The sequence below is a fragment of the Lactuca serriola genome, chromosome 1 (genome assembly GCF_051521515.1).
Source record: "Lactuca serriola cultivar US96UC23 chromosome 1, Lser_US96UC23_V15, whole genome shotgun sequence".
NCBI classification, from domain to species: domain Eukaryota; kingdom Viridiplantae; phylum Streptophyta; class Magnoliopsida; order Asterales; family Asteraceae; genus Lactuca; species Lactuca serriola.
The window spans coordinates 162,946,990-162,959,825 of NC_136408.1; the positions used below are offsets into that span (position 1 = coordinate 162,946,990).

At 35.3% G+C, this 12,836-nt stretch overlaps 1 long non-coding RNA gene across 1 annotated transcript; it reads right to left on the minus strand.

The window, feature by feature from the left end:
• Positions 1 to 7,243: 7,243 nt before the first annotated feature.
• On the minus strand, positions 7,244 to 9,237 carry LOC145100861 (uncharacterized). Its single transcript, XR_013705334.1, has 3 exons — positions 8,324 to 9,237; positions 8,039 to 8,101; positions 7,244 to 7,943 (listed from the first exon to the last, which is right to left on the minus strand). It is a non-coding gene; the product is annotated as an uncharacterized LOC145100861 (long non-coding RNA).
• Between the last annotated feature and the right edge of the window lie 3,599 nt (positions 9,238 to 12,836).

Sequence of the window (12,836 nt, forward strand, 5' to 3'; positions counted from 1 at the left end):
TCCTTTTCTTAGACATAAAAATGCACTAAGATGTCCTTAGAGGACCAATTGTGATATGGTTTCTTAATCATTGAGATGATCACAAAACTTGACACTAAAGTACTCTCCCATCTTTTCAGATTTGAGAAACTTTTATCCTTCGGCCTAATTTGATTATTCTCTTTTGTTCTGCCATCAATACAAAACTTTTCCAATGTTTCAGAATTATACTTAAACTTGTAAGTATAACCATATTTACTAAACTTTAGTAAATCATGAAGAATAATCTTATCGATCTTTTGTGGTGGACTTGACCAATGCACAAGAATGTGTACTCGATCCCTTAGTCCTTTACTTAACTTACATATAAATGTGAACAAAGAAATAGTCTTAATTTTCCAACGATGAAAATTCTCATTCATCATACCATACAACTTGTATGATTCCAAGTTTCGGTCCAATTAAAACTTGGGTGATGAGAATCTTTCCTTATTTGGTAAATTAGACATTACCACAAATGAGGAAAACAAATCCATTTTCCAATATTGCTATCAATGGAATCATATAAGCAACAAATTTTCACAAATGCCATTGTAAGGATACTTAGAATAAATAAAATAAAAATTTTATTTTTATTTTAAAACTTAGCAGAAAAACTAATCTTTATAGTGCAAAAGCATATGAAAAACTTGTTGTTATCTATTCCTAAGCAATATATCATAACTCCTAAGAAACAGCTCAAAATTCTGATCACCGAACCATGCGATCGACATCCATCTTCGCGATCAGAATCAACATATACTTCCATTAAGTTTCTTCACTTTTCTTTTATTCTCCAAACATCAACATGTGACCCTGTCACATCATGTAATAAGAATCTCAGAATAGAAACTTAACAGAGTTAGATAGTGGACTTTACCGGAAGTAGAGTCAAACTTCTTGACTTGATCAACCTTATGATCTTTCAGGTAAATAGGCAGCTTCGCAATGAATGCCCCTTCCTTTGGCATGAAAAACATATGGAATTTTTGGAAATGGTACATGGGACTATTACAGACCTGCGTTTCTCTTTACTATTTGGTCAACCGAGTTGACTATGGTCAATCCCTTTCCTTGGGAAGAGAAGGCTTTTCTAGATATCCAATGTTACCATTATCAATTTACATGGTAGTTTGGGAAGCTGATCTAGTAATCAAATTTTCTTTACCAAAGCTCCAAATCATTGTTGATTCAGCAGCACCAAGCATATAAATAAGATCATTAAGGGTCATGTTATAGTCTATTTCATAGTAGTCCAAGAGGTAACTCACTATGTGACTTAGAAAGTTATTAAACAACCAACTTTCTCAGGACTTTGATACCCAACTCCCCCGGCTTGTCAATATGGGACTTCATCTCCAAGATGTGAGCACAGATAGACCTTGCTTGCCAATAGGGCTAGAGTGACCTTGAACTTGTGGGTTAGGGACAAAAACTAGAGGAGGTGGAGGAAGTGAAGTACCAAGAGATTTGGGAAGATCATAGACGTCTGAACTAGACAGATATTCAAGATAGTTTATCTAATGTCCTTAATATAACACTCAATATAAAATATTACGGCTAGGACCCAACGCAATACTTTTATAACTTGGAAGAGGGATGCCATAATCCAAGCTATAAAATATTTGAAGGTAGGCGAATGACGATTTAGTAATTTCCACTATGAAAACGAAATAATTTAATTATGTTTTACTTGGATTTGAAAATCCTCGATCTTTTGAGACTCATTGAATTGTTTAATGGCATGTTTCAATCTCAATTGTGCCCTCTCAAATTTTGTGACTGGGATGCCAAAGATCACAAAACAAGGTGTGAATAACCATGAAAATATACTTGGAACCCTTAATAATTTACCCCTTAATCGATATGCCGGTTGACCACACGCGATCCACCGATACTATGATAAACATTAAGTTACCCTTTGCCTACCTTGTTAAATCCAGCTGGTGTGCCGGTTACCCACACGTGCTCCACTAACCGACTTAGGCAAAGTGCAATGTGTAATTTCATGGGTTAGCACCAAATTCACATTTTCCTAAAGTAACTAAGATTGAGAATTTATAAAAGGTTTAGTTACTTTATATTTATCATTAATACTTTTAATGAAGGGAGAATTCTAGTCCTTGTCCTACCCGTTCAGCTAACAACCCTCCACCGATCAAGGAAGCGGTGGGTGAGAGTGGACACCCATTTAGCTGCCATTTTATAGGCAACAACCATATACCCCCTTATAGACCGACTTCGTGAATGATGCCTACTAGTGGTACGACTGACTTGCTCTTTTACATATATATATATATATATATATATATATATATATATATATAAACTTATAATACTATAAAGTATAAGGGTTGAATTTTAACTTTTAAAATTCTTAGGGCTTAACTTGGAATTAAAGTATTCATAAGGGAAAACTTTACAAATTCCAAAACATGAGGGCAAGTTTTGAAACTATTCAAAACTATTCAATTCCATAACTTATGTGTTTAAAGTAGTTTTATATCAAAAAACTCTTCAAGTTCCATAACTTGAGGACAAGTTATGGAAGACTTTAAACTATTAAAAGAATATGACTTTTATTTATTCATAACCCATGGAAATATTTATGAGTTTTATGAATCTTAAATGTGACTTTTCATATAAATTGTGGACAAGTTACAAAAACACATTTTAGAACCATATCTTAGATTAATTTGGACTGAAAACAACAATTTCACATAAATTTTCTATTAATCTAAGCAACTCATAAGAACAAGATAATTGAATGAAACTTTTTCATGTCGTTAGCCTAACCATTAAACAAATACAAAACATCAATCTATTGACAATTATCTTTGAAATTGGATTAGCATGAACATTACTACACCAAAAACAGATTTATAAGTTGAAAACAGCGTAGGGTAATGTTCCTAGTCCAATTCCAACCAAAACAATCAAAGATATGTTGTCTGGGGTCCAACTCGTCAAGTGCACGAACCAACTCGACGAGTTGGATGAGTTTAGGCTTGGACTCGTCGAGTCCCTTCATGGACTCGGCGAGTCTCCTGAGCAGACAACAACAAACTTCGAATTTTTAGCCAATTTTGCAAGTATAACAAGAAAACAAGCCTAGGCTCTGATACCACTGTTGGGTTTTGAGCATTCTAACACTCCTAAGTGTACATGTAACCTTAGATACCTTGGATCTATGTTTTATCTATTATACATGAAAATATGACTATTCCAAGATATTACCCTATGCAGCATACAATCTTTTGATACTTGGGTAATATAACAAGTTAGAATACATATCTCTTGATGTAGCTTGACTCCATGAAGCTCGAGAGCCTAGTGCCCCAAGTGTGACACCTCAAATGGTTCACAAAACATCATCAACACTTGGAATAAGCATGAGAAGAAGACACTCATGCTCAAATTGGCTAGTCCTCATACATGTATCACTAGTGCCAATTTCATGAGCTAAGAGGGTCCTTATATAGTGTGCACATTAGGATTACACCATGTAACCCCTGACTTTACCCATTCCTTATGCTACATGGGTTTTAACGTCCATGGTTCACCACATGGGTTAATCCCAACATAAGGAATCATGGATCGTAAGCCCAGATATATAAGAATGAATGATTTACACAATCAATCCCCATATATTTAATTAGTCTCTTTTGATCACTAAATTATGTCCAAATTAATTCTAGATTAATAATAATTAAATAACATGACTTCATATTAATATATTAGAACTTATAATATATTAATATGTCACAAATGTCCTCTCCTCACAAACGGTCTATCCAAATGTTCCGATGCCATGCAACCTAAATGGACCATGGTACATACCAATTATAGTTATGGACTTAGACCCTAATCCAACACAACCGACCACATGTAACCCGGACACCTATTATACACCCATTTTGGTCCTAAACTTATACCACCATCCCTACCTAACATAGTAATGATCAACCCGTTACACCAACTGACCACATGTAACACATTCACCTATTATACACCCATTTTGGTCTAAAACCCCTACCACCAACCCTACCTGACATAGTAATTAACTCGTACCACCAATTGACCACTTGTAACCCATACACCCATTATACACCCATTTTGCTCCAAAACCCCTAGCACCATCCCTACCTGATATAGTAATTATCAACTCGTACCACCAACCGACCACCTGTAACCCATACACTTATTATACCCCTAATTTGATCCTAAACCCATACACTTATTAACCCGTACCACAAACCGACCTTCTGTAACCCGTACACCTATTATAACATATATTGGTGTTGGATAAGGTGTCCAAGTCCATAACTATTTCTAGTATGTAGTTGACCCAACCGGGCATGGTCCATTTGGGTTGCATGGCATCATGCATTCGGATAAACTAAAATGAGAGAAATAACACTTACGGTTTATTAATATATTATAAGTTCTAATATATTAATAATATTATTTAATTAGTATTGATCAAGAATTAATCTAGAATTAACTAAGTGATCAAAAAGGAGACTAATTAAATATATGGGTTGATTGTGTAAATCATCCATACTTATATTGTGGGCTAGATGCTCCATGGATTATCAAGTTGGGCTAAGGTCCATAGGCTGCTCCATGGATGCTCCATGGGAGTTACAAATCCATGGGTCATGGAAATGAAGAGTCATGTTACATTAGGGTTTACATGGTGTAACCCTAATTATAACACACTATATAAATGATATGATGCTCACCAAAATCGGTTACTAGTGGCAAAATAGAGGGCAAGCCGATTTTTAAGTGTGACATTCTCTCTCAAAGTTCATTCCAATAGCATTTGGCGTTCTGTGAAACATTTGAGGCATCACACTTGGGGTGCTAGGCTCTCAAGGTTTTCAAGGAATGAAATCAACTACAAGGTATGTAATTCTAACCATCTTTTATGTTTAAAGTTCTCATGTATGCTAGATAGGATTATGAACCTTGGAAAAACTATTTTGCATGTATCTTAGTCAAACATAGATCCAAGGTTTCTAGGGTTGCATGAACACCTTAGGAGTGTTAGAATTCTCAAAACCCTTTAGTGGTATCAGAGCCTAGGGTTGTTTTGCTTGATACTTGACGCTACGTGTTTTTCCAAAAATCAAAATTTCACATTAACTGCTCACCACGACGTGGCAGTATGTACCATGACGTGGTGATGCCCCTGTATGCAGAATTTCAGGGTTTTTCTTGGAATTGGATGAGGATCATTACCCTAAACTTTTTTTGAACCTTAAAACCTGTTTTTGATGTGTAATAATTATGTTAATGCAATTTCAAAGGTTATTATCAAAATTTCAAGTTTTATATAGTTTATTTATGATTCTTGAAATTGTTGATATGCATGTTCATGAACTTATGAGCTTAGAAGATCATAGGAATTATTTGTAACTTGCTTGTTAGTTTAATTCTTGATCATTATGTGTTTAATGGAATCCATAATTTGTCCTCAAGTTATGGATTACAAAAAATCTTTCTTTTAAAGTCCATTATTAAACACATAGGTTACATAAAATGAAAAGTCACTCATTTTATTACATCGTTAACTCATAAGTTATGAAAGATGAAAAGTTTTGAAAGTTTCAAAACTTACCCTCAAGTTTTGGAACATGTAAAGTCACTTTTAATACTTTAGTTCCAACCCCTAGATTTTTAAAAGTTAAAAATCAACCGTTATACTTTATAATATTATAAGTTAATATATATATATATATATATATATATATATATATATAGGGTATCCACGCGATGTAGTGGTGTTACATAGTTTTTTCAGCGGATTATTTCCATGCGGCAGATAATTCCTTTCGACTTTTTACCGAATTGTTTTGTGTCAGATTGTTCGTTTCAGTTTCTAGGTTGGTGTGTAACCGCTCCTTATGGTCTACAACGAATAGTTTCCACATGCTGACTGTTTTATATCTAAGAATATTTTTTACGATTATTTTTCTTTTGACAGGCTATTGCCTGTTAAAAAGAAAAATATTATGCAAATTTAGAATTAAAAAAAATATATATATTTTGTAATTTTTTTTAAACTCTTGTCAATCAAAACATTTGTTAGGTTGTCTTGCATTGGTTTTTTTTAAATAGATTTGAATGAGGATTAATTTATTTTCTAAGGCTTTTTTTTTTTTTGGATTGGTGTTAAGTTTCAAATTAGTAATTTTCAATGTTGTATCTTATATAAAATTTTCTTACAACAAATTTTCTCGTTATTACTGATTTTTTTTAATAAAAACAATAATATAGAATTAATGGTATTTTTACATATTTTTAATTTTCTTTAATTGTCACATTTATAAAAAAAAATCTTTCCAAAGTTATCATATAAAAGAACATAGAAATATCTAACAAACAAAAAGATTCAGATAATGCCTTTTATAAGCATGGTGCGAAGAACTAAGTTATTATAAAACTAAATATAAAAAATAAATTGTTCATTTTTTAAAATAAAGTTCTCTATATTATTAAATGATTATTTTTATCAAAAATATATAACGTTTTATTTGATGGGCTTGATACCCTTGGTATTGAACCATCATAAACTTTTGACTTCAAAAATCATACATTATGTAATGAGATGTAGAAACTTGGCAAGTATTCTTTCATTCACCTAAAATATTGGATGTCTACTTTGTTTCACAGTTTTAAATCATGTTAAACAAAAACAATAGCAGTATACATCCATAGACACATTTTTTATGACATCCTACTTTTGTTTTTACCTATATAACACTATATACTTGTAAAACATACCCAATCATAGTTAAATATCTAAATCCAAATCTTTTCTCAATGCTTAAAGAGAAAAAAAAATGCAATGCTATTATTGTTAGGATTTTCAAATTTATACACATCTGATCTCAACTATTCTTTTACTCACGATACAACAATTTTAATTTCATATTTCCACATTAGAACCACACTCTTCTACAACTATTTGGAGATGCTTTCGAGAATCTAATATAGAATAAAGCCATTCCAGTAGATCGTAGCCCTTTAAAAGCTAAAGTAGTGGTGTGAATTTTGTAATCCTCCTGCTGGTTCCTTGAAAGAAGAAAAAGAATACATACAACCAAAAGAACAAACTAACAATCTTGTACAAAAATTATCAAAATCCAATTAAATAGTATCATTATGTACAATAACAAAAAAAAATTCCCAGTAAAAGGGCTTAAAGATCAGCATGTAATTATGAAGTAAGCTCATCTTAAATGGGCTCAATACATTAAAATAAAAAACATTATCATTCCAAATACAAAATAATCTAAAAATCAGCCTCATGATATGGAGGTAAAGAGAGCCAGATACAAACCAAGCCGTCAAGATAAAAATTGCATTTCAAATACACAAGAGAAATTTAAAATCAATATAAAAAAAACAAAGTCAGCAAAGCAGATTCTAAGGCTGGAGAGTGTGGTGCCACCAAAACCGCACTCCCTTCGTTGCCACGTAAGCGCCACGTCATTTTTACCACAAAAGTGCGGTTCTTTGCCACACCCAAGGAGTGGTGCCACACTTTATTTTTAAAAAAAATTTAATTTAAACAAAAACTTTAATTTCTCCCCAACCAATCACAAGCTAGTCAAATTATCCCCACCCAATCACAAGCTGCGGTCATTTTTTGCCGCACTGCGGTTCAAACCGCACCCAAACCGCACCCTGGGGGCGGTGTTCGCTGCTTATGTGGCAAAACCGCGCTCCCTCTACCGCACCACTCCCTCAAGCCTAATAAGATGGATATCAAATTTTTAATAGGCTTGTAATATACAAATCACCAATGTTGTTCAAGCCTTTTTCTAAGCCTACTTCTTTGTTGTTTATTCAATATTCCTTTTACAATCTATGCAAACCCACCAAAACCCCTGGAACTAACACCTTGAGAAACCCTAAAAAAAGGTAACCATAACAAACAAATTTAGATTAACTTAATGAAAAATAGAAACAAAACTAAGAGTATGCATTATAAATTCTAAGGCTTTACTATGAAACAACTCCAGTCTCGATGGTAGGGTTCTGCTTCAGATCTGGAACAACAGCTACGATGCTATTGAGATCCCAAAAAAAATCAGAAGCTCCCCAATAAAAAGCATAACAAATACACATTATGGTACAATTTTCTTCAATAATAGACTGATAGACATACAACTACCTACAGATACACTCAATTACTGAAAAATCAACACACCTGTACACAAATATTTGTATACAACTCGAGAACCTATCAAACATGTGAAGCTAGTAGCAAGAGCGAAAGAAAAAATGTTACCTGCCACGTTATATTTGCTAGTCAACTGGCATGGGCCTTGTCTCCAAAACCATCGGTTCCTCTCATTCCAAATAAACAAAGAAGATATGTAATCGAAACCAAAATCTCCATATGTAAACATATAAACACAAAAGTAGGGGAATCATACCATGTTGTTATCGACTCGATCAAAACCTTCACAACCAGATGCGAACAAATAACAACAAAATTAATGACCCAACTTCTAGCAGTAGCTGTTGTAGAAGTGATGGAAGAGGTGCGGTGGAAGGCAAGGGTTTCAAGAGATGGTGGAGGCCCGGTAGCTGGTGTATGTTTGTGTGTGTGACTGGAATGTGTGACGGTGGCGGCTGTAGAGGTAGGCGAGTGGTGTTGATGTCCTGAGCACCCGATACACACAGAAAAGGAGATGTCGGTGGGGGAAAAGCAGGTTGTTGGAGTTGCAATCATCGATGGTGGCCAGTTGTTCACAAGTAGGGAAAAGCAGGGTTTCCGTTGCTTCAGCCTTCGTTGTTCACAAGTATAGAATGAGAATAAAGGAAGGGGCTTGTTTGGCTAGGGTGTTTTGAAAGGATTGTGCATTGTGGTGGTTATTGTTTTACACCCCGCTCCCGAGTTGTAGCAAAGAAAAGAAGAGAAGAGAAAAGAAAGTAAGGAGAGAAAAGAAGAGAAAAGAAAGGAAAAAGAAATTGTCATTTGTGCTCCCGAGTTGGAGAGAAATGGAAGGAAAGTTAAACATTTTGTTCTTTCTTTTCAAATCCTCCCAAATCGGGAGGAAAGGTAGGAGGGAAAGTTTTCCTTCCATTTCCTTCCACTTCCTTCCTTTAATGAAACTCGGGAGCACCATTCTCTCTTGCTTTCCTCTCATTTCCTCCCATTTCCTTTCTTTTCTCTCTTTAAGTTGAACTCGGGAGCGGGGTGTTAGCGGTCCGGTGGGGGGGACTATGGTGGTCCGATGGGAGCGGAGGCAAGAGCGGATAAACCTGATTTAGAAAACCAGAAGTGCGATTAGGGTTTTCCATGAGAGAGAAGACGAGAGCATGGGGAGAAATAATTATTTTGGAGTAGGATTCTTAGTTTTCTTCCAATTCTAACCGGGATTTTTTATTTTTGAGACCAGAATGCCGCCCAAACTTCTTTTGATTGAACTAGCTTTAGTGGGGTAGTATCTAATGTGTAATTACTTGTACATGGGTACACTCTATTATGATTGGATATCAGCATTTCACATGGATCCCAAACAGAATAATCTCCGCCATCCAATATAGATTCGATGGTCAGGATCATGTTTCCATGTTTTTTAAGATAATAGGTTTTATTTGTTGTACCTTTGGCTTTACAATTTGTAATTAACACATTGATTATGAATGCATTATAAGATGGTATATATATATATATATATATATATATATATATATATATATATATATATATATATATATATATAAGTGCAAGTCGTCTTACTATTAGCAGGCCTTATTCACGAAGCCAGTCTATAAGGTTGCTGCTTATAAAATGGCAGCTTAATGGGTGTTCACTCTCACCCACCACTCCCTTGATAGGTGGAGGGTCGTTAGCGGAATGGGTAGGACAAGAACTTATAAAATTCTCATTAAAAGTATGATGAATATTATAAACTAACTAAATGTTTTATTAAATTTCCAATCTTAGTTACTTTAGGAAAATGTGAATAAGGTGCTAATTCATGAAATTACACTTTACACTTTGTTTATGTTGTTAGTGGAGCATGTGTGGTTAACTGACACACTAAATTGGACTTAACAAGGTAGGTAAAGAGTGACTTAAGGTTTATTATAGGTTAGTGGAGCATGTGTGGTTAACCGACACATTGATTGAGTTATAAACTTTAAGGGTACCAAGTAATTTGCATGGTTACTTCACACCTTGTTTTGTGATCCCTGGTATCCCAGTTACAAAACCTGAAGGGCACACTCGAGATTGAAACATGCCTTTGAAAAGTTCATTGAATCACAAAAGAATCTAGCAATTTCTAAGAACCAATTAAAACCTAATAATTTATATTTCGGTTTTGGTGGAAATTGGTGAATCGTCATTCATCTAATTTTCAAATATGTTATGGCTTAGATTACGACATCCCTCTTCTAAGTTATGATATGTTGTGATTGGATCCTAGCCTTAATATTACATTTGGCTATTTTATTAAGGACTATCTTATATCTAAACTAAACTTGTTCTCTTCTTTTTCAGATGTCTTCCAACAACACTGCTTCTGGCTCAAACCCTACTGGCTCCTTTTCCCTCATGAACCTATGTAGGATGGTCATTTTCGATGGTTCCAACTTCATGGATTGGATCCGGAACATCAGGATGGTGAATTGCTATGAGGACAACAAATATGTCCTTGATAAGGAGCTAAAGGAGATCGATGAGTCCATTGCTACTCCCCAGGAGATCGCTGACTTCCGGACTCATGAAAGAGATGCCACCAAAGTGGCATGCATCATGATGACCACCATGACAGCTGAACTCCAGAAGTCCTATGAGGACTACTACCCTTTTGAGATGCACCAAAATATGATGGAAATATACCATTAGAGTGCTCTTCAAGAGCAGTATGAAATAATCTCCTCCATGATAACAACCAGGATGAAGGATGGAGATTCCGTCACGAGCCACATGCAGAAAATGCAAAGGTACGTGGATCGTTTGTTGAAGCTTACTGTGAACTTCCCAAGGAACTAGCAATAGATATCATTTTGCACTCCTTACCCTCGTGTTATGATCAATTCCGCAAGACATACTACATGAATAAGGAAGAAGTCACACTCAGCAAACTTCGAGGACTCCTAAAAACAGTAGAAACAGGTCTTAAAGGTAAGTCGGTTGTTACCACTCCTACTCCTACTCCAAAATCCGCCCATGTCCTGGAAATCGGGAAAGGTAGAGGGAAGAAGAGGAAGAGCCCTTCGAAGGGTACCAAGGGTAACACCCTTGATGGCTCTTCTTCATGTGGAACCAAAAAAGTTTTCATCACTCCTTCTTCTAAACCGGAGGAAGCTGAATGCTTCTATTTCCATGAAAAGTCGCATTGGAAGCGGAAGTGCCCAAAGTACCAGCAATATGTGAAGGATGGGAAAGTCAAACCCAACCATGCAGGTATTTACACTATTCTATCTAATAACTCATCCTATTTTAACTCTTGTAGTCCATACACCTATTATACACCCATTTTGGTCCGAAACCCCTACCACCACCCTACCTGATATAGTAATGATCAACCCATACCAACAACTGACCACGTGTAACCTATACACATATTATACACCCATTTTGGTCCTAAGACAGTAGCAACACCCCTACTTAATATACTAATGATCAACTCGTACCACCAACCGACCACCTATAACCCGTACACCAATTATATACCCATTTTGGTCCTGAACCCGTAACACTACCCCTACCTGACATAGTTATCATCAACCCGTACCACCAACTGACCACCTGTAACCCATACACCTATTATACACCTATTTTGGTTCTAAATCCCTACCACCACCCCTACATGACATAGAAATGCTCAACTCGTACCACCAACTGACCACCTGTTACCATACGCCTATTATACACCCATTTTGTGTTGGATTAATGTCTAAGTCCATAACTATAATTGGTAAGACTTGACCCGACTCGGCATGGTCCATTTGGGTTGCATACCATCATGCACTTAGATAGACTATGATGAAAGAAATAAGACACTTATGGTTATTAATATATTATAAGTTCTAGTATATTAATAATAAGAATAATAAGATTATTTAATTAGTATTGATCAAGAATTAATCTAGGATTAATTAAGTGATCAAAAGAAGACTAATTAAATATATGGGTTGATTGTGTAAATCATCCATACTTGTATAGTGGGCTAATGCTCCATGGATAATCAAGTTGGGCTAAAACCCATAGGATGGTCCATGGATGCTCCATGGTGTATTTGTACCCATGGATCATGGAAATGAAAGGCCATGTCAATTAGTGTTTACATGGTGTAACCCTAACTATATAAGCATCTTATTCTTGACCAAAATCGGCCACTAGTGTGTGAAGTGAAAGGGCTAGCCGATTTCATGAGTTGTAGAATTCTCTCAAGTTATTCTAAGTGTTTTGGTGATTGTGATTTCATTTGAGGCTTCCACACTATTAGGGCTAGGCACTCAAGCTTCATGAAGACTTTCTACATCAAAGAGGTATGTATTCTATCTTGTTACGCTCATTGTTTTGATGCTAGATTAGGATAATACCTTGGATGTTCTTATTTGCATGTATAATAGAGAAAACATAGATCCAAGGTATTTAGGGTTGCATGTACACTTAGGAGTGTTAGAATGCTCAAAACCCAACAGTGGTATCAAAGCCTAGGCTTGTTTTCAATTATACTTGATGCAAATTGCTGAAAAATGCTGAAAAACTTGATTTTCTGGCTTTCTGGGCACTGGACTCGCCGAGTCCACTGATGAACTCGCCGAGTCCATGAGTA